Source organism: Silene latifolia, chromosome Y (genome assembly GCF_048544455.1).
Source record: "Silene latifolia isolate original U9 population chromosome Y, ASM4854445v1, whole genome shotgun sequence".
Lineage (NCBI taxonomy): Eukaryota > Viridiplantae > Streptophyta > Magnoliopsida > Caryophyllales > Caryophyllaceae > Silene > Silene latifolia.
In genome coordinates this window covers 129,609,517-129,633,466 of record NC_133538.1, presented here as the reverse complement: position 1 = coordinate 129,633,466, position 23,950 = coordinate 129,609,517, and the positions used below count along the sequence as shown (strand labels likewise).

General features: G+C 34.8%; 1 pseudogene; it reads right to left on the bottom strand.

Moving 5' to 3' along the window:
• LOC141628906 (zinc finger CCCH domain-containing protein 66-like) overlaps positions 1 to 18,243 on the bottom strand; it is a 29,419-nt pseudogene extending 11,176 nt beyond the window's left edge.
• Positions 18,244 to 23,950: the final 5,707 nt, after the last annotated feature.

The following is a 23,950-nucleotide window of genomic DNA, read 5'->3' as shown; positions in this document are numbered from 1 at the left end:
TATGTGTGCAAACCTCTTGTGCCACAAGCTAGAATCATCTGAGGTTGCTTTCATACACGAGAAGGAATTTGTATTGACAACATTTAAGTCAATCATATACAGTTATACACATTCCTCATATGGTGACCCTCAAGTAAAACATTACTAGTACCTTCAATTTGAAGGAAAAGTAGATCTATATACTTACATATTCATATATGATTTAATTTAATTTGTCATAAAATTAAATATGGATTTTATGCATGCAAACAAAAGAGCAAAATAGAGGAGAAATCATGTTCTTACATTGGATGTTTCGGTTTTATGGGCACAAAAGAAATCTCCTTTTCTTTTGTTCTTGAGCTTTCCTTTAATGGAAGAACCAAGATCCAAGTGTAGGATCTCTTCTTAGGATTTATACCCAAAGCTTTCTCTTAATTAAGATTAATATTATAAGAACTAGTACAATATTAATCTAGTAGAAAATGACCCAAAAATATTATAATACACTTAATATTTCGGTTTATAGAGAGAAGAAGAAGAGGATTATTTTTATCTCTAGAATTCTAATTTTGGATGATGTGTTTGAATGAATGAATCCCTCAATAATAATATTGAGTATATGGCAAAAAGGAGAGGAAAAACAATTGTTTTTCCTCCTCTAAAAACCGGGTGGAGTAGGGGGGTGGAGGGAGCCAATACATGCAAGAATTGTTCTTTACAATGAGCATTAGGGTTGCATGGCTAGGAATGTAGGTAATCATTGTATTTTCCATTATCTTAATCAAACACAATATTAGCTTAATCACCCCCTTAATTTCGGTACACTTGATAATATGGGATCCATATTATTTTTGTCAATTTGTCAATATGTAACATGTCACATGTAGCATAAATTTGTTGTGTATTTTTAACATATTAAAAATCAACGTACTATTAAAATACGTCACATACAAAATTGACTTAGTAATTTCATAATTACTTGTACCAAAATATTTTTCCATTTATAAATCACAACTGATTGTATTTATAATAATTCATTCAATTTTCGATTGTTTCTTTAAAGAATAATTTCATCCGAGTAATGATACAATTCAATTACTCAGACCGTATCTCATTTAATCACATTTCAATATGATACGTAAATTTTACTTCCAAAATCGTCCGTCAATTTTCAAATAATTTAATTAACTCGTAACGTTATACGATTAATTAAATAATCAATTAAGAGTGTTGCCCTATAGGTATGACCTAGGGGTCAATCGATCACCACCGTCGCACGACAAGAATGTCAAACTCTAGTCAGCCAATCATTACCGATATATGTTGACCAGTTGACAGTAACAATATTACTTCCCAATTGTATTCTTTATAATGAGATTTAAACATGTGATCATCATGATCAACAGTCGTGATCGCATTATTGTCGGAGGACACATATTCCAACAATCTCCCACTTGTCCTCGACAAGTGTGCGTCACCAATTCTCTTGTCCTATTACTATCTCCCACTCAATGCAAGGTGTCTTTTAGGTCGTACTTGCAAGTGATCATATCGAGAGTGGTTTCCTCGATCTGGAGAATAACTGATTGACCGGACTTATCTATCATAGATACTTTCCGAGCGGGGCCACGCATTTCCAGTTCATTACTCCTCGAGTGGCCCTGAGATATTGTTATAACCCTGACTAGGGGTGGACAATTCCTATCGCACTCATTCCCTTCGACTAGCCACAGCCATCATAACCCAAAATATGCCCATTTGACCCCATTTACGAAGGTCTTAGTAACATAAATCAAAGTCAATCTGAAATTGTGCCACCTTAGGCGAATAGTCTTTAGTCAAAAGAATCGACTCATTTGAATACTATAGTAGCTCTCGCCACGACCAGGCCATATAAATTTGCCAGAACTCTATAAGCGGTCATTAGGCCCGACAAAAAGTTCCTAACAGTCTGCCTATGTGATCGACTAGTCATCTCACATGACTCTATGGCACTTGAACTTGCCATCAATCGCATCACACTCTAGTCACTTCGAGACGTCACCTCATACAAGTAACTATGGGCAAATACAATGTTAATCCGTGTTCACTTTAACGGGGTTCAATTGTCTCCACAACCCGTTTGGATATAACAATGTACAAGGTGAGTTAATAATAACTCAAACGATAAATGTCGACATCACACTCGGGTAGTCAATATCATATTACAACCTTGTGATGTATATCGTAAGTGTAAACACTTATTGATTGTAATAGAAGTTTAACATGCCATGTGTCCATATGTTCAAACTTCTTACACTTGCATTTTCTTTTACATTCATGTCCTCTTTCATAGCATGAATCTTACCAAGTACACATCAAGGTTCCCGACCTTGGTTTTGGTTCTTTAACTTGAAAGAACTTTCTTATCGATTATCACATAACGAACGAATTTGTGATGAATGATATAACTTGTACTGATCAAGTACTCCATCCACACACGATGCACTAGGTACATGTTTTGTAGAGTCTTGTAACAATTTGTCAAGATTATTAGCCTAGCACTTCTCACAAGTCCTAGCTTAACTAGGAAAGATTATTTTTTTTGAATAACCTCTTATTCAACTAAGCATCTTTCTCAAAACTTCTTATTTCTCTTTCTAGGCTTGAAAGATTTGGGATTCTCATAAATCAATATATGTGTTCGGATTTTCTATAATATGTGCAACCTCTTGACACACAATAGAGCATTCCGTCAAACACTGAAATTGCTCATCGGATTCTACTCGAGAATTCATGACGTTTCTATTATGGCTTACCAATCAATCATCATGCTCTTATGCATATGATTCATAATTGGACATGTACATGATTATTCTAATGGCGGAAACATTAGTTACTAATAATCATGAGATCAACCGTTCATAGGTTCAATGAACGACCATGATTGCTAATGGCAATTCCATTTTCATTTACATGAATAACCTATGTGAATGTTGATACGATGTGTATCTCTTAATACTAATCCAACATCCCTTGATGTAATTGGATTCATCATAGTCCATTTTCATCCAGAATTGAAAACTCAAAAGCTTCTTAATGAAAGAAGGTATTAGCTCGTCATTCTTTAAGGAGTGATGAGTTGTAAACATTCAAAGGATGATAGCTCCCACTAGATTCCATGTCTTCACATGAGAATTTCCTAAATCCCACTCAATTCTACATATTTCGAAATTGACTTCTCAATCGAAACTTTTCAAGAATTGAAACATAAATTGCATTTCCAAGTTATTAGGATAAAACCATATATGTACCCATCATATCCTTTCAAAATACCTATTTTGAAGTGGTCTCATCTTAACCTTACGGAAAGAGATTTTAAATCTCCAATACACTCATGTCATAATGATGTGTAGCAATGTCATTATTCGAATATAAATAATATCTAGAACACGTCCTTCAAAATACCCTTTCGGAAGGAGGTTTAACCATTTCATAATGAGGTTAAGCAATGACATTTGCGTGGTTAAAACTTTGGCCATTGAAGATATCGGTATATCAAATTTTGCAACTCGATCATAACTAGTATGTAACTTTGATTCATTTAGGCTCTTAAGTAAATCTCAAGATTGAAACTATAGGTCAAAATTTATCATATAGAACTTAGTCAAAAACTTGTTAAGACTTTACATTAGTCATTTTTCTTCCAAAACTTTCTTTTGGTCTCCTCGTGTAGTTATCATAAGAATATATTTTTTTTTCGATTACTTCACTTGGTGTCTTTAGTCATATAGAACTTACTTGAGACCATAGATCTCATCTATTCGGTATACTATGTAAATAGATATACCTTCATTCAAATCATTCTCTCTTGCGTAGATCTTCATTTATACAAGTACACAATTTTATCTTGCCTTGTGTGTTGTGTCCTCATTTTTCTCCCACTCTATCTTTAGAATAAATACACTATAGATTTACAGATAGCATATGAGACACAAATTAATGATGTTGAAGTATAAGGAGAATTATCTCATAGTTAGACTAATAGTTATTGATTTTATATGTGTACTTGGTGATTGACATTCCTTTAAGAGAGTTCATAGACTCAAAATCGCTTTATAAATGATCATACACAAGCCTTAAGCATGTGGACATATAATGAAACCCGTCATTATATTTGTCTATTAGATCACTTTAAGTGAATAATCTTATGTTTCAAAGTACAAGCATTTAAAGATGAATTTTAGAACATAAAAGGATAAATGATAAAACGGGTGACTTGGATTGCAAACCAAGTCACCATTATCCAAAATACCTTTCCATGTCGAACACGGAAACTTAAAGTTCTAAAAATCCAAAACATAATTTAAAATAAGACAATGAAAAGCAAAGCTCCATAAAAGCTATCCATAGCTTCTCCATGGTTTCTCATGCTTGCTTTTCCTTTCCCTTGTCTTTGCTTGGTGGAGGCCCTATTTACAATAAAAAGGGAGATACATTATCACAACTTTGCATCATAATACCATAGTTGAATTAGAAACATAAAAGAAGGATAGTCATTTACCTACTGGAGTAATCTTTCCAGCCTTAATATCACCAAGGTATTTGGAACAATTTCTTTTCCAATGTCCCATACCATTACAATAATGGCATTTATCAAGAGGACCCTTCTTGATTTTTGAAGTGCTAGCTTCACAAGTCTTAGCTTTGGTGAATGTGGGAGCTTGCTTCTTGCCCTTTCTCCCATTCTTCTTGAACTTCTCCTTACTCTTAGTGCTTATGTTAAGCACATCCTTTGGTGGGTTCACAGTTAACCCCATGTTCCTCTCGGCTTACACAAGTAACTTGTGCAACTCTTCAAGAGACACATCCTTGTCTTGCATGTTAAAATTCACCCGGAATTGAACATACGCTTTGACTTTGGACAAGGAGTGTAGAATCCTATCTACAATGAGTTCTTTGGGGATTTCAACCTTTTGAATTTTCAAGGTCTCGACAAGCTCCATAAGTTTGAGCACATGAGGGCTAACCTTTTGGCCCTCTTTGAAGTCGAGATCAAAGAATGCCGCGGCCGCCTCATATTGGACGATTCGCGGAGCTTGTGAAAACATTGTCACAAGTTTGGAGTAAATCTCATTAGCATTGCCCATTTTAAAGGCTTTCCTTTGGAGATCCGCCTCCATCGCAAATATCAAGACATTTTTCATTGCGGCGGACTCCTTTTGGTAAGCCTCAAATGCTTCCCTAGTGGCGGCCGTTGACCTAGTAGTAGGTTCGGGTGGAGAGGCCTCGCTAAGGTAACGAAGCTTGTCGTCACCTTCGGAGGCTAATTTGAGTTGGGCATCCCAATCGGAGAAATTTGACCCATTCTTTTCAAGTTTACATCGATCCATAAAGGATCGGAGCCAATATGAACTAGCGAGAGGTGTGGCGTTTGGAGTTGGTGTTGCCATTTGTTATGAGAAAACAAGTGGTCTACAAAACAAAATATAAGAAGTAAAACAAATGTCGTTTTAATAATAAAACTCGTAAAAATGTATGATTTAAACAAGTTTTATGCATTTTTCTAGTGACCTCTACTCAACTAGATAAATGATTCCAAGACCCAAATTCATATTAACTTAGGCACGGGGTAGCCGATGAAACCTTTATCAATATAACTCGGTGGATTAACCTTTTAATCGATTCTACTTTTAGAACTCTTGGTAGATAAACTTACTCTAATGTTTATCTATAGCCCAAAACACATCAACAAGGGCACGGGGTAGCCGATGAAACCCTTATCAATTACTTTTGTTGAGTTCAATCCAAATTTCGAATAAATGTGTCCATTATCCAAACCCACATCAACTTAGGCACGGGGTAGCCGATGAAACCCTTATCAACATGAATTCGGTGGATTATACATTTATCACCCACTTCCCCTACGTAACAAGGTTTGTACCCCGGGGTAGCCGAGTGCACTCCCTCGCGAAATAGGTTTTCATGGTTTCTACTATTTGGTAAGGCTATGTCTCAATTAATTGTTTTAGCGAGAGGTCATGTCAATTTATTATCTATCACGTTTTAAGTGAACTAAAGCGGTGAACTACGATAATGTTAATTGACACGGTCGATAAACTCGATGAAATAAGGATGCATATTTTAGTTATGGCGATTTAGCGATGCATGTGACATAAAATAAAATGCAAGCATAAAAATAAATAAATAAATCCTAGTATGGCCTTTCCTAAAATAGAAAAACTATTTAACTATTACATATTCGGAAACCAACTCCATTGGTCCCTTGAACTTCGGTTGTGGCACGCATCTCGAGGTAACACCGTCTTTATGTATCGTCATTCTTGAAGAAATCCGTCTTTGGGAACTCCGGAATGAATAAAATTACATAATAAATTACATAATTTCCTATTATACATTTGTAACTAAAATAAAATAAATCTATTAAATTACAAAACGGTGATACGAGATCACAATAAAATTACAACCGAATCGATATTCCCATACATTTCGGGAAATACCAATTAAAATCTAAGGCCATACTAAGTAAAATTACATAATTCAAAATTACATAAATTAAAATTATGACAATCATAAAGAAAAATGCAGCATTATAATATGTATGAACATGCTCAATTTTATGCTAAATCGCCTTTAATTAGCCAATATCGTATATTACTTGGTTTTTACGGATTTGCGTGATTTCAACATTTTACAATCACAAAAATACATAAATTCATATTTATGCATTAGTTAATTACTCTAACCTTTTAGGACTCAAAATTTAGTCTTCACTAATAATTTGACCATAATTAACTCATATTTATAAAATTGTTCATTAATGGACTAAAAATTACAAAAATAAGCTATAAACTTCAAATAAATCACAAAATTTTAAATAAATTCCAAATTTGAAATTTAAACACATGAACATTCTGGAAAAATACCGTGACACTCATAATGTTCAAAATCTTAGGTTAAAAATTTCGAAATTTTTCCGGAAAAACAATGTTGCGGTTTATCGATTTTAACTAAAATAATCATAAAAAACATGGAAAAATTATATTCATTAACTTTTCAATTTTAGATCTGAAAAAGATAATAAAATGCAACATTAGACGTTTTTCCTAAGGCATAGATTATGTTTTATTAATTGTTCACTAATAATGTCACTATTTATGCTATTTTTCTTCAAAAATCCATAAATCATGCAAAAAGACTTCTTTATAGGCAATTATTTTACACACATCTTGTAAAATTGCATGTGACAACATATTAAATTTCTATGACCAGATTCGAAATTTAACTCATATTAACCTATTTTTCACTTAAATCCGAATTTAATAATGAAAAATCCATTTTTCGAGCATAACAAGTCCAAAAATTATGAAATTTACAGGTTATCTCAAAATAATATATGTGACAACATATCCAAAAATCAATGTAAAATTCGAAGTATAGCTAATTTTAGACCGAAAATGACATTTTTACCCATAAAATCATATTTAAATGCCATTATTGTATAATATGAACAATAAAAATCCGTAAAATTAACCAAAATATCCTAAAACATTTTAGGACCAGAAATATTAACATGCATGAATTAATTTCGTGATATATCATAATAACACAAATTTTACAAGTTTTATATGTTATTCTTATAACTCGGAAAAACTTTTAACCGATTTGCATGCAAACAACCGTGGCGCTCTGATACCAATTGAAGGAAAAGTAGATCTATATACTTACATATTCATATATGATTTAATTTAATTTGTCATAAAATTAAATATGGATTTTATGCATGCAAACAAAAGAGCAAAATAGAGGAGAAATCATGTTCTTACATTGGATGTTTCGGTTTTATGGGCACAAAAGAAATCTCCTTTTCTTTTGTTCTTGAGCTTTCCTTTAATGGAAGAACCAAGATCCAAGTGTAGGATCTCTCCTTAGGATTTATACCCAAAGCTTTCTCTTAATTAAGATTAATATTATAAGAACTAGTACAATATTAATCTAGTAGAAAATGACCCAAAAATATTATAATACACTTAATATTTCGGTTTATAGAGAGAAGAAGAAGAGGATTATTTTTCTCTCTAGAATTCTAATTTTGGATGATGTGTTTGAATGAATGAATCCCTCAATAATAATATTGAGTATATGGCAAAAAGGAGAGGAAAAACAATTGTTTTTCCTCCTCTAAAAACCGGGTGGAGTAGAGGGGTGGAGGGAGCCAATACATGCAAGAATTGTTCTTTACAATGAGCATTAGGGTTGCATGGCTAGGAATGTAGGTAATCATTGTGTTTTCCATTATCTTAATCAAACACAATATTAGCTTAATCACCCCCTTAATTTCGGTACACTTGATAATATGGGATCCATATTATTTTTGTCAATTTGTCAATATGTAACATGTCACATGTAGCATAAATTTGTTGTGTATTTTTAACATATTAAAAATCAACGTACTATTAAAATACGTCACATACAAAATTGACTTAGTAATTTCATAATTACTTGTACCAAAATATTTTTCCATTTATAAATCACAACTGATTGTATTTATAATAATTCATTCAATTTTCGATTGTTTCTTTAAACAATAATTTCATCCGAGTAATGATACAATTCAATTACTCAGACCGTATCTCATTTAATCACATTTCAATATGATACGTAAATTTTACTTCCAAAATTGTCCGTCAATTTTCAAATAATTTAATTAACTCGTAACGTTATACGATTAATTAAATAATCAATTAAGAGTGTTGCCCTATAGGTAGGACCTAGGGGGTCAACTGATCACCACCGTCGCACGGCGACGAATGTCAAACTCTAGTCAGCCAATCATTACCGATATATATTGACCAGTTGACAGTAACAATATTACTTCCCAATTGTATTCTTTATAATGAGATTTATACATGTGATTATCATGATCAACAGTCGTGATCGCATTATTGTCGGAGGACACATATTCCAACACAATTATGATACGACAAGCATTGGCATGAAAAACAACTTTGTTACCTTTGTCACATAATTGAGAGATACTAAGTAGGTTATGTTTAAGACCACTTCCAGATATACGTTATCGATTGAATGGGAGGTTGAAATTCCAATTTTTCCTACTCTAATAATCCTACCCTTCTTGTTATCTCCAAAAGTAACCTTGCCACCAAAGAAGGGCTCTTGTGAAAGAAAAAGATTTCTGTCTCCTGTCATGTGTCTCGAGCATCCACTGTCGAGATACCATAGATTATTTTCTTTCACTACTATCTGCAAATGAATCAAATACAACTTTTAGGTACCCAAGCTAAGTTGGGTCCTTTATGGTTAGTGACTCTGTAGATTTGATCCTTTCTAACCCATACTTGTCTTATTATTCTTTTGGCTTTCACATTGGGTTGTCTTGGTCTTTGTCTAACAATCGGAACATAAGGTACTCTAGGTTTTGTTCTAACAGAAGTAACTCTTGGTCTAGTACCTTCATGAGACGCTCTAGGTTTAGTATTATGATCTTTAGACTTGAATGTATGCTTTTGATTCTCATTTATTTTGTTTGATTTTGGAGGAACCGATGAGTAATCAAAAGCCATATCATAAGTCCATCTAAACTCATTATTACGTTCTTCGTTGTCGTTACATTCATCTATAGTTGAGACATCATCTTCCACTATGAATTCACAAGTCTTAACAGATTCGACATTCTTTTGCTTATCCGAAGCAAGTTTAACACAATTGACTTGAATATGTCCAGTAGAGCCACAGTAATTGCAAATCAAGTATTCTGGAAGATTAACATATTTTCTTTTTCTGAAGTCGTGATCAGAAGGATTAGATTTGCATTTATCATGGTCTCTACGGCTATAGCATTCATGACCAAGTCCCATCTTCATGTTATTATCAGATTGTTCAATAAGGAAGTTTAAAACCTTTGTGCTTCCTTCCCATTTATCATGAACCTTTCGTGCATGTAAGAGTAATTCTTTCAAGGACTCAATTTCTTTTTCACATTTTGAATGATCTACACTTGAATCCTTGGAAGAGTTACCTTTCTCAAAATCTTCACGAAATTTATCAAAACGTTCATTCAAGACACGTTTCTCATTATCATGTTTCGTCTTAAGTTCAGACATACTATCACTAGCTTCTTTCAATTGCTTAGAGAGAAATGTAATTTCTCTCTTATGTTCGAAAACCACACTATCTTTGCCACTAAGTTCATCTTTTAAAATCTCATTGATTTTCTTCAACTCAGAAGTTATAGCATCACTAGCTGTAACTTTAGCTTGAAGATGCTTAATGTTGAGTTTGAGCTCTGAAGTTATGGCATCACTAGCCTTAACTTTTGATTCAAGAGCATTTTTCTCAGCATTTGTCATGTCTGAAGTTGTAGCTGGAGCAGCCATAACTTTAGATTTGAGCTTTTTGGCTTTGGCTTTTAGAAGTTGGTCGTTTTCCTCAGCAATGTCTAGAATTTGTTCCTTAAAGGTCTCTTAACTCTAACTTCTGTTCATGACAAAAATCAAGGGTTTCTTCAAGAGTATTAATTAAGTCATTCTTAGAAAGTTTCTTAATTTGATTTTTAAGTTTAATAAAACTTACCTCTTCATCATCTGATTCTGAATCTGAATTTCCAACAAGACACATCTCAGCATTTGAAGCATTACTTTCATTGTCGCTGTCAGAGAATAGGTCAAGACTGGCGTTGCGTAGGCAAAGATTTGCCATCTCTTCTTCATCTTCGGATTCACCATCTTCGGAGTCCAAGTCTCCCCAACAATATGCCATCAAAACTTGCTTAAATTCCTTCTTTATCTCGTTATGTTGATCTTTGTCCTTTATTTTCTTCCATGTGGGGCAATCTTTGATCATATGATCATTATCGCCACACTTGAAGCATCCACGATTAGAGAAGGACCCTTTTGACTCAACAGTTTTCTTGGGAGTTTGCTTTGATTTGTTATATGTCTTATTTTGATTTTGAAAGAAAGACCTTTTCTTAAGACGTTTAACAAGCAACGCAGTTTCATCTTCAATATCTGAAGAATCATCAATCTTGCTGGACTCAGCTTGTAAGGCCATCTTCTTACTTGTACCAGACTTCCTCCTCATCCCGATTGAGTAATCTCGTGAGCCATTAAGGTTCCGAGTAGCTCCTGATAGGATAACGAAGTTAGGTCCTTACATTCATCTATGACAGACACTTTATGTCTCCATCTGCGAGACATACTTCTAAGAATTTTTCTAGCAATTTCCTCGGAGTCAAATGTTCTTCCTAAATTCTTTAGCTCATTAATGATACTAGAAAAGCGAGAGGACATGCTGTCAACTGACTCGTTTTGCTCCACGGCAAACAGCTCGTATTTTCGCATTAGTAATGCCATACGTTGCTTTTTAACAATTGCGGTTCCCTCATAGGCTAATTCTAGACCATCCCATATTTCCTTGGCAGATGAACTGGTTGAGAAACGATCGAATTCAGTTGCAATCATACCGTTTTTTAATAAGCTTATTGGTTTTGAATTCCTCTCAACCTTTTTATAATCCGCCTCAATATAATCCTCTTCATTCTTTTCGACGGTAGTGCCATTAGTGGTTGAAAGTAAGATCTTATTCGGACCATTCTTGATAATCAACCAACACTCTCAATCGTTACCTTTAACGAAATGGGTCATCATATTTTTCCATAAATCATAGTTCTTCCCATTGAATATAGGACACTTAAGGTGTTTGGAATCCATTTGATAAAAAATAAATACAGCGAAAAAACGATAAATAGACTCAAAAAAAAAAGATCAGACTCTAGCTGTTAGGTTATCAAGAGCACGACGCTCTGATACCAATTGAGGAGTCTATTGATCGAATACGAAGGGGGGGGGGGTGAATTGAGTATTAAAAATGATGCCCACTTTTTCGAAATATATGATGTAATATTAATTATTTGATTTTATTGATTAAAATCAACTAATTAATTTACTAACAAACGCAAAATCAAAATAACAAAAATAAAGAAAGAGAGACACACATGATTTTTGAAGTGGTTCAGTTTCACAAGTCGAAACCTACGTCCACTATTCTCGATTAATAATTTTTAGTAACTTTATAAGGATTACAAAAATTATCAATCCACTCGTATAATCAACTATATGATTATAACTCAGATTGAGTATCGCTAAATACTCTAGATTGCTCTTACTTTAATAAGAAAAGTACAACGATAAATACTAATCTCACGTTATGCGAGTGAGTATAATATCTTTGTGTACTTAGTATCCTATAACGATTTCTCTTTGAGTGATTGACAAATATGATGCGCAACTTTTGTATAAGCAATTTGTAAAATAAGAATTAAAGCTCAAATAATTTTTGCTTAAATATTTTTCTTTTTGAAGGTGTAGATGTGTGTCCCTTTTTAAATGTTGAATGAAGAGAGGTATTTATAGTTGTAGGGAATTAGGGTTTTATAATATTCTGGAAGGTGTGAAACCATAAATGACTTCATGAACAAGTAGGAGGCTAGGGTTAAGGAATGGACCGGCCACTAGGGTTTTCGGCCGGCCCCTAGGGTTTTTTTCGGTCCATTCGGCCTCCATAGCCCACAGCAAATCAAGATAGAATTTTAGTTGAAACCCTAGGTTGCATGACGACATAAATATCGTGTTACAAACCAATAGTACATCCAACTTAAATTCTAATTAAATAATTCCAATTATATAAATACCCTCTTATTCTTATAAAACATTAAAAATATATTTTCCAAAAATTAACGCATCATTTTTGTCTAGCAGTGAAGTTATGGCTATGAGGTCATAACTTCACTAACCTTTAAATCAAACAAAGTAAAACCATTACCGGATAACGACCTATACTATCTAATCTTCAGTAGATCTTCAATAAACGAATTGTCTTTTCACAAGTCTCTCATCTTGAGTCTTGTGGTTGATTTCTGATCTTGATCTTGCTTGAATACAACGATCAAGTATCTTTGAAGTTGTACCTCCATGGTCCAAACTTCAAGCTTGCGTCATTGTAATTGTTCCTTTCTATATTAAGACTTGAGCACATAATTACACGCATATGTTTATAATATTAAGTCCACATACAAATCATTACTGCCATTATCAAAACAACTAATTAGGACTAAAGGTCCAACAAAGGTTACTGGGCTTTAGCCCACCTAGGCGACCCATCTCCCTAGAGAAACTGTTCCAACTGGTAGGGGAGGACATGGTCAGACCAGCAAACTCATCCAACAATGGCTAACGTCGAAATTCAGCTTCAAAATCCATGTCCCGGGCATTTAGGGCAGCTTTCAACCTGCTACTGGGAAGCATCAGGGCAGGAGGTGGCATGACGTTAAGGTGATTCTGCCACGCAGTGGCCCCACCAATCGGAGACGAACCTCTCGAGACCCCACCAAGGAGACTGAATGATCCCATATCAAATGAAGGTGCGCTAAATGAATATGATCAAGGAGAAGGAAATGCCAAGCCAGTGGAGGCATACAAAGAGTGAAGCTCCTTTTTGTGTGCAAAAAAGCACACCATCCTAGCACAACTGATCTCATCCTTATAAAGACGGGTCCGATACTGGGCTGGATGTAGCCAGCACTCAAATATACCATGAGCATATTTACAAGCATCTCCTTTGGTACACGCGCCTTTGCGAAGCACAGGGCATCAGACTCAGTTGTAATGGTACTTTCGTGGGTCCCTTCACTTGGCATTCTCCCCCGGGTGGACAAACGGGCACTCGGTCCAATCGTGGGAGTATGCTCTTGAGCATGGCTTGACCTTGAAGATATACATCCTGAACTCATCGGTCCCATATATACCGTTCTTTATGTCAGGAAAGGAAGGATCAACCGGGTATTCCTTCTTCTCTGACATGGGACTATCATTTGACGATTTGGGAGACAACCTTTCTTCTTCTCTTGGATTAACACCTTCTTTCTTCAACAGGTTATCCAACGTGTTTCCCTTCAATCTCGAAGAGAAACTTAAGCAAGGAGAAATCACATCAAGAGGTCGATTTCCATTAGAGTCAACCTGGTTTACATCCCCACCTGAATCAACCCGAAGCTTGATCACCTCATGAGAATAGAGGGACCCACCAGCAGCCGCACAATGGAGGGCAGTGGCCCCATCTGACCCACTTGCCCTATTCACATCGACCTGGCCCGTTTGGAGGAGATACTTAACAATATCCTTTCTTCCAAACATAGCCTCGACCATCATGGGCGTCTTCTCCTCAAATCCCATCTTTTTTAACCCGACTCTTCTGCTATACCATAGGCCTAATTTGTCAATATCGTGACCCTTTTCCTCGACAACATTCTTAAAGGTGTTCAGATCATCTGCCGCTGACAGTTCAAGCAAATTAAAGTGGTTGGGAGATCTCCAGCTGAATCTTTCTTTCGTAACTCGTTCTTCATGACACCCTTAGCAGAAGACACTTGCCTATTTGAACCATTGCACAAGAAAAGTTCCCTCTATTGCCTCTTATTCTTTCTTGCTTAATTGAAAATATGACAAAATCAAATCCCTTTTTAGATTCAAATCAAAGATCATACGCATGTGATGACACGGATAGCACAAAGCCACAAATAAATAGGAGTACTATTTTAACAAAATTTAGCATCGTACGGAACACTTATTAATCAAAGACCCATGATGAGCTCCTATTTCTACATAGTTTTGGCATCATTTGGAGCTCATTTGGTAACATTTGGGGATGGTTTTTGACGATTTTCACATTATTTAACCAATTTCGAATGCATTATCATTTAGCATGTTTCTAATGAATAACAAGATGCCAAGAAAACAATGGAAGTGTCCAAAGAAGGGTGAAGAACAAGCATTGAAGAAATACCACGAGAAAGCCTTCCAAGGATCAAGCAAAGCACGAAAGAAAAGCGCACTACAGCAAGGAACTCGCACCGCGCGAGTTTCTAGACACCAGAACTCGCACGGTGCGACTTTTCTGGGTTTCATGCCGTTTTGTGTTACGGGCTTTTCTTGCGTTAAGCCCATGATTATTAGGTTATGTTAGACTATTTATAGGATGTTTTCCTCTAGTTTAAGACATCTGATGCCACTTTAATTAATCAAGTTGTAATTTTGGAAATTATTCATCTTTGTTATTGGGTTTAGATCTAGCATGGAGAACTAATCTCCCTTTCTTAATCCGGCTCAAAGGTGTAATCTTTGGTTGTAAGACTCCTTAATCTTTCCTTAATTTTTATTATCATTGTTAATCCTTTTGTGTTTATTGTTTGAATTTTGGAAACCTTATTTATATTGAGTAATTAAGTGTGATTTCCTTGTTGCTTAATTAATCAAGTTCCTTAATTTATTGTTGTTGGGATTATTAAGTTTGATTTCCTTGTAATCTCATATTTGCAACACCTTGTTATTATGCTAATGAATGTGATTTCTTCTTGACTTAATTAGAAAGTAAAGGATTAACTTATAATTAGGCATTAATCGTGATTTCATTGTCTCTAATTACCCCTATTGAATCTCTTGTGCTCTTTTAATTTCATTATTGCAAAACCCCCTTCTCTTGGGTACGATCCCTTGCTTACTACTTTAGGAGTTTAGAATTAGTGTTAATTAGTATGCTTTATGGTATATATATTGTTAATTTGGCCGTCTTTTATTGCGACATTTTAGGCGTGTCAACCCATTTGCTGGAAACCAGGAAAGATGGACATCAACTAATTGCTCATATCATCAATTTTCAACAAACAAACAAATAAATGCCAATAAGGAGTCTGGAATCCGTCTTCCTTTTGTGCTAGCACCATATTGAAATAGTTTCAATAAAAATTGTTATTGGACGACTGCTACTTCACAACCAATAGAATTGTCAAAATAAGCCAACAACAACAACGAACTTCAAGATCGAAACTTTGATTAATCAAGAAAACCCTAATTATTTAAAACCTCAAACATCTTACTAACACAGCCAATATCCATCAAACCCAAAATCATAACCAAGAAATTATACGAGTACAAGCATCAAGTTGCATTCTTTAATTCAATTTCACAGCAATCAATGAAGTTGCTTCAGCTAAAATGCTTGAAATCATTACTTATTAAGCATAAAGATTTATTCCCTCAATCCCGATCATTTGTTTACTTTTTTTTATTATATTTGTAAGTGGTATTTTTATCAGATTTCTCAGCAACTAAATGAAGAATCATTATCTATGAACCAAAAAAGTTTTAGACTTTATTTCACAAACATCTGATATACAAGTTCACTAATAAGAACACACACACAAACCCAAAACATAACACAAAAATTAAGATAAAAGATTGAAACTTCGATTAAATTCATAACAACCCAACAACAAACAAACTGAAATCTATGTAGGATGGAAATATTGCAGTAACAATGTAAAATAAAGGAACAAAAAGATATAACCCGAATTGTAGTGCCGTGGTAAGGGAGCCACTGCCTTGAAAACTATTTCGGTACGACCGTGGTGGCGATCAGCAAGTTACCGGTAGTTCTCCAAGGATTTACAAAAATGGACATCAACTAATTGCTCATATCATCAATTTTCAACAAACAAACAAATAAATGCCGATAAGGAGTCTGGAATCTGTCTTCCTTTTGTGCTAGCACCATATTGAAATAGTTTCAGTAAAAATTGTTATTGGACGACTGTTACTTCACAACCAATAGAATTGTCAAAATAAGCCAGCAACAACAACGAACTTCAAGATCGAAACTTTGATTAATCAAGAAAACCCTAATTATTTAAAACCTCAAGCATCTTACTAACACATCCAATATCCATCAAACCCACAATCATAACAAAGAAATTATACGAGTACAAGCATCAAGTTGCATTCTTTAATTCAATTTCACAACAATCAATGAAGTTGCTTCAGCTAAAATGCTTGAAATCATTACTTATTAGGCATAAAGACTTATTCCCTCAATCCCGATCATTTGTTTACTTTTTATTATTATTTGTAAGTGGTATTTTTATCAGATTTCTCAGCAACTAAATGAAGAATCATTATCTATCATCCAAAAAAGTTTCAAACTTTAATTCACAAACATCTGATATACAAGTTCACTAGTAAGAACACACACACAAACCCAAAACATAACACAAAAATTAAGATAAAAGATTGAAACTTCGACTAAATTCATAACAACCCAACAACAAACAAACTGAAATCTATGTAGGACGGAAATATTGCAGTAACAATGTAAAATAAAGGAACAAAAAGATATAACCCGAATTGTAGTGCCATGGTAAGGGAGCCACTGCCTTGAAAACTATTTCGGTATGACCGTGGTGGCGATCAATAAGTTACCGGTAGTTCTCCAAGGATTTACACTATTGCCTCCGTCAAACATGCCCACTCGAGCCTGAGTGGCGTGGAACGATTGTATAAATAGTACCCAGGAACTTTGAGTAAAGAGAGAAAGAAGAGAGGAGATGCTGTGTGTTCTTGTATGTTGATGTTTTGTGTTCTTGTATGTTTCTGAGTGCAGTAGAGGCTCCTATTTATAGCCAAGAAAGACCGGAAGGAAGAGCTAAAAACCGCCCCTGGAATTCAGCAGTCAAGGCTGGAAGTGGGGAGTAAAAAACGCACCCACTAATAGTCATTGACTGACTAATTTGCACATGTGTAAATGAGCTTAGATAGTTCAGTTACCACACAACAAAAACAGAGCAGGCCCGGTCCAAAAAGATATGCATAGCCCGCCGCAGACGATTGCCAAATCCTAAATTCCCAATCCCGAATATCCGGGCTCGGGCACAAACACGGTGCGCGCGAGCTGGATTAAGCACCTCACAAAGGCTCTACAAAAGGCTCTCTTTACCCACTAGTGATATGGTAAGGAGTGTGGATATATATAAACCCATCAAACACTCTTTTCCTCATCAATGTGGGACAATTGGAAACATTTTACATGGCTTCAAAAGCCCCTATTTCCAACAATCCCCCTTTAGGGGCGCCAGAGACAGAGAAACAGAATTCCTGGGTAAAGGAAGGATTGGATGCTTAGGTATCAATATCTTTCGATTTGAATTGACACATTAGTGAAGTGAAGAAACAACTTACTTACAGCGAGAGAATATCTTTCGATTTGAATTCCTAACTGAGTTTCGGTCAATACCCTTCACAACACATAACATACCTTCAAATTATGATCGTTCCGCGATTTCAAAGTGCAGCGCGCTCTTTAAAGCAATGTGTTTACCTTGGTACTAATAGATGTGTTCACAAGACTTCTCATAGTCTTACGGTTATTTTCGATGCATAGTTTAAAGTTACAAAAAGTCAAAAAGTCACTTAGGAGTTTTATGAATGAGAAAAATTGTTAATTTGTGCTTAAAACGAAAATGTAAAGAAATGATTGCAACGTCGGATAAGAAATGTAACGAAATAATAAGGACGAGGAATAATACTGTTATATTTAATACGGAGTAATATTATTATAAATGTAGAAAAAAGACTTTCCTTTCTCTGTTTACCTCTGTTCTTTAGCAATGGTCAATGAAAAAGTGACTTATTTTTATTTTTGAGTTCTTTAACAATTGGAATGCAAATGAAATGGCAATGCATATGAAATGCAAATGAGAATTTGAGACAAAAAAATTCCAAGAGTGGGTCCCATTAAGTAGTTGACTATTGGTCAACCTTGGAATTGGATATCACCATGTGTCAATATGTCACAGATAATTATAATTCTAAGATGTTAATTAACTTTATTGGTAAAGTCATGTAGAATTGTAGACAAATTGAGTCTAATTTGTAGCAAGTCAAATCTAAAAAAAAATACAAAAAAAAAAAAAACAATACAATAAATACAAAATCTGAAAAAAAAATAAAGCAAAAAAATTGAAAACCAACTACAACACCAAAACAAAGGGTGAGTGGAAAACCAACGAGTCAACGACAACACCAACGACAACCCAACACCGTTTCCCGACAGCCCACGGTCTACCTGCCTATAACTGCCATCTGTTTTTTTGAAGTTTCATTTTTTCATTTTTTTTTTTTATTTTTTTCAGATCTAAGAGAGAATCGTGGGTTTTGTTGTTGGTGTTGTTTCTGGTGGTGGTCGTTATGGTGGTGAGGTTGTGCAGTTGTTGTTGGGGTCGATAGAGGAGGTACGGCAGTGGAGGTGGTGGCTCGGTGTGGTGGTGAGGTTGTGCGGCAGGGGAGGAGAAAGAGCTGCGGTTGTTGGGGAGAGAGTGGTCGGTGGTGGGGAGCTGCGGCGGTGGTGTCGGTATCATTGGGCCCGGCGAGTGGGTTTTGGTGGTGGAGGCCAAGGGTGTTGTGCGGTGGTGGGATGGTTGTGCGGTAGGTAGGCGGTGTTGTTGTTGTCGGGGTGAGTGTAAAGGGGTTTTTTTTTTGGTTTTTTGTTTGGTTTTATTTGATGAGAGAATGTGAGATATAGAGAGAGGAGAGGAGTTTCTGATAAAGAGGAAGTGAGTAGGGATATTAGAATGAGGAATAAGTTATGCAGGATTAGAAAGAAATTATGAAGGATTAGGGAGGGAGATTTATGACCCTTCATTGAGATGTTCCCTCCATTCCCTTCATCCAATGGTCTTAGAAGAACTTAGGCACTTACAAGCTGCAAAGGACTCATTAGAACTCCTCTCTCTCTCTCTCTCGTATATATATATATATATATATATATATATATATATATATATATATATATATATATATATTTTTCGTTAGATGGGTTCTTAACTTTATTTTCATTTTAGGGATATGTATAATATACACTCTCAATCACATATCTTCTTTTAAGTTCTTCAAAGCGATCTCTAAAAACTTTGTTACCACACTAATGTTATATGTAACTAGTTTGCGTGATTTTTGTTTTCTTCTCCATTATAATTTCACCTACAAAATAAAAATATTGTGTGGTGACATGGTAAGTTACAATGGTCACATTTTTGTACTACATATTGAGAAAATATAGTTCTCATGATCACATAGATGTTAATGATAACTTTTTTTATGTAAAATTGATAACATAATCAAATAAAATGGTAACTTTAACATGGTACACTAACTAAGATCACATATTAAACAAAGTTGGTAACATTCGACACAAACCAAAAATATGTTTCTCATGATATATATATATATATATATATATATATATATATATATATATATATATATATATATATATATATATATATATATATATATATATATATATATATATATATATAAACCAAATTTATACAATCAAGCATTCTGATAACATTGTTCGTGAAAATGGTAACATATTTGTTAGGAATATTGTTAAAGAAAATTGGTAACACTGTTAAACTAAACTGGTAACATTTTACATTTAACTAATTATGATAACATTCACAATAACTAAGGTAACATTATTATACTTTTCTGATTTCATAACTAATATCATCCACAAAATTGGTTACATTGTTAAACAAAATGGTAGCATGGTTGTGAGGATATACATCCAACTTTACTTATATGTCATTACTTATTGCTCGTTAGTTCAAGATACGAAGTTGGTAACATTATGATATAAACTGAAAATATGTTTCTCATGATTTAAACAACAAAAATTCTAAAATCAAGCTTTACTGATAACATTGTTTCATAAAAATTGTAACATGATTATGAGGACCACTGTCAAATAAAAGTGCTTATACTGCCAAACTAACATCTTACATCAAGTGTTATCCATAACATATACTTTCCTGATTTTATAACTCATATCAACACTCTATATCAATTTTTTCATCACATGTCATCTACAAAACTGGTAACATTGTTCAAGACTCTTCCATTGGAGAATCATCTCTTGAACCTCCAATTATAACCTTTTCTCTTCCCCCTATCGTCTTTGGATCTTGCCTTCTCCTGATAACATTTTAGTATATTAGTGATACATTTTATATGTCACCACTGGTGCTGCAAAATGTCACCATTGGTACTGAGAAAATAAAACAAATAAATCAACAAATATACATTCATATAACAATAACTTGTATGTGCAATATGTTACCATTATTACACAGGAAAAATTACTCAATAAATCAACAAATTCATCAGACATGTTAACTATTCAACCATAATTTTGTCGACATATAGTAATCCAACATTTTGTCCACAAATGGTCACATATTACACAAATAACCGACCATTAACACATATTGCACAAATTAATCAATATATTCGTAAGTAACAAGTAAATTAATGACCAAATCATAAGTAACAAGTACAAAAATAAAACCCATTTTTTAAGATTTCAAAGTAGGAAACAAAACTCGTAATAATCTAGATTTGTCATGTTTCATTCAAAAGCAAGACATAAAACTTCATTATAATTAAAATCAATGCATTTAGAAAGAAAATTCAAACAATGACCATTAAAATGTGCAAAGTAAAGAAAATAAACGTACTCAACCATTTTTTTAGTTTGTGGTGATTTTATTTCTATAGATTTCTCAAATTTTTAGTTTGTAGTGATTTTTTTCAATATATTTCTTCCCCATTTTTGTTGGCTTGTTTAAATAATATGGTTATAATTTTTATTTTATTTTCTTAAATGGCATAATATAGGATAAAGAAGATGATGTTTTCAGATTTTTTTTGTTACAAACTAATTTGAGTGGAAAAGGATGGATAGTGATAAAGAGGTTTTCAAAAATTGAAGTGAGAGGAAATGAATCTGGAAAAATGAATTGGGACGTGCTAAATCTCGCACATTATTTTACTAAATCTCGCACATTTTCTCCCATTATTTCGAGTGTACCCCTCTCGTTTCTCATACCAACCAAAAGAGAAAATGAAAACCCCAAAAAAATAAACCCTTCGTCCCCTATCAATCACGCGACCCCCACCACCTCCCTACACTGGCGGCCACCCTCTCCCGCCTCACTACGTATACTGGCCGTCCCTCCCAACGCCGAGCACCACATACATGATCGGTCCGTTTCGTGTTCACAATTAAAGGTGTGGTCGTTGGGTCACGTCCGAATCAAAACACAATTTATAGCTTCACAAACAACTCTACAATTAGTAAAGAGGCAAGTAAAGATCGGATCCCAAGGGACGGGTATTGAAATAAGATTTCTATTGAAACTAGTGGTGTCTTGGGGGTGTCATAAATTGGGTTGATGTAGAAGGTCACTAACTAAAATAGCAATGAAAATAAACTAGCAAGATGAATTAAAAGGGGTGTAAACAATTGATTAAAAAGCACTAGGGTGTCATGGGATCATAGGGGAATCATGGGAATTGATCATACAAACATGTTCTCAAATTATAAGCAAGCAATTATTGTTGTGATGGATTGAGTTGGGTTATATCTTACAATCCTAGGAAAGTTTGGGTCCCGGAGCCGAATCGATTAGATTGTACAACACCTACAAGTCGACTTAATCTTCCCTACTCAACAACATGCATGGTCTAATGAGACTCGAGTTGGGTTATGTCTTACAAGTCTCATTGAAAAGATAGGAGATGGTAGTAAATGCAAGGATTCATAGGCTTAGCATTTCATCAAATATAACATGTGCATGAGTTGAGATCAAAACAAGCAAGCAAATAAAACATGAAAGCATATTAATTTAAGCATGAATCATTCCCCATGTTGGTTTCCCCTAATCGCCCATTAACCCTAGCTAATAGACTACTCACTCATTATCATGTTGATCATGCTAGCAAGGTTGTCAATCATACCAACAAAATGAAACATGATGAATAAATGAAAGTAATTAACAATAATTAAAAAGGGATTAAGAGAATTATACCTACTAATGATTCCAATAATAAAGCAAAAATAAAAAAAGTACTTGAATGCTTGATTGAGAGGTTGTCAATCTCCCAATAATAACCCAAATAATCTTCAATTACCCAAAATAAAGGATGAACAAAAGAGAGATTAAGGAAATAAAACTTGTATTAGAACTTGATTAATTGTTGATTACAAAACTAAAGAGAGATTTGATTGGTATTAACTACTCTAATTGTTGATAAGAAGAACATGCTCTTCTAATTAGACTAATGGGGTATTTATAGTGGAAATTAGGGGGATGCATTAGGGTTAACTATGGGCTAAACTAGTAATTACACTTTTTAGATTGAGCAGGGAGGCGCCGGTATTTTCCGAAGGAAGGGCTTCTTTCTTCGTAGCTTGGAGAAGAGGAAATCGCGCTGTAGAGGAATCCGGGCGGATTAGGGTCGGGACGGGCGGATTCTGGCGATGGAATCCGAGCGGATTCAAGATAATCCGGGCGGATTGTGGCGATGGAATCCGAGCGGATTCAAGAGAATCCGGGCAGATTGTGGCGATGGAACCCGGGCGTCTTGGTGGAAAACCGCACGGATTGTGCAGGTGAAGGACGGCCGGATTGTAGACAATCCGCACGGATTGTGCCTCAGCAAGGCTTCTTCTTATTTTCTTCCTTTTTCTTCATAAATTCCTTGGGGATTTCCTTGGGGACTCAAGGATCCTTTCTCAACATTGCTCATCTACTATCATATGTACAAAGGCCTTCTAATCTTGTCTCTCCTTGATGCTTGGTCATTGAATTCGATCAATTTAGTCTTGTTTTGCCATGAAAATGCAAGATTCTTACTCCTTTCCTACCAAGGGATCAAAATCTCAAAGAATATGCAAAACAAAGAACTAAAGATAATAAATGACCCAAATATGCACTAAAAAGCATGGGAACAAGGCTAATTCGGGGGCTAAATATGCGCTAATTATGGTCACATCAAATATCCCCAAACCGAACCTTTGTTCGTCCCGAGTAAAGAGGTGACAAAGACTAGGACCATTATTTAAACTAACCTAATAGCATATCCGATATGAGACAATTAGCGGGTCTCACTCCGCCCCTTCAACTCACAACAAGACAACCATGAGGCAGGATGCCTTCTTGCAAGGCAAGGTGGGTCTTGCCAAAATGGCGACACATCCAAACATTAAGCACACA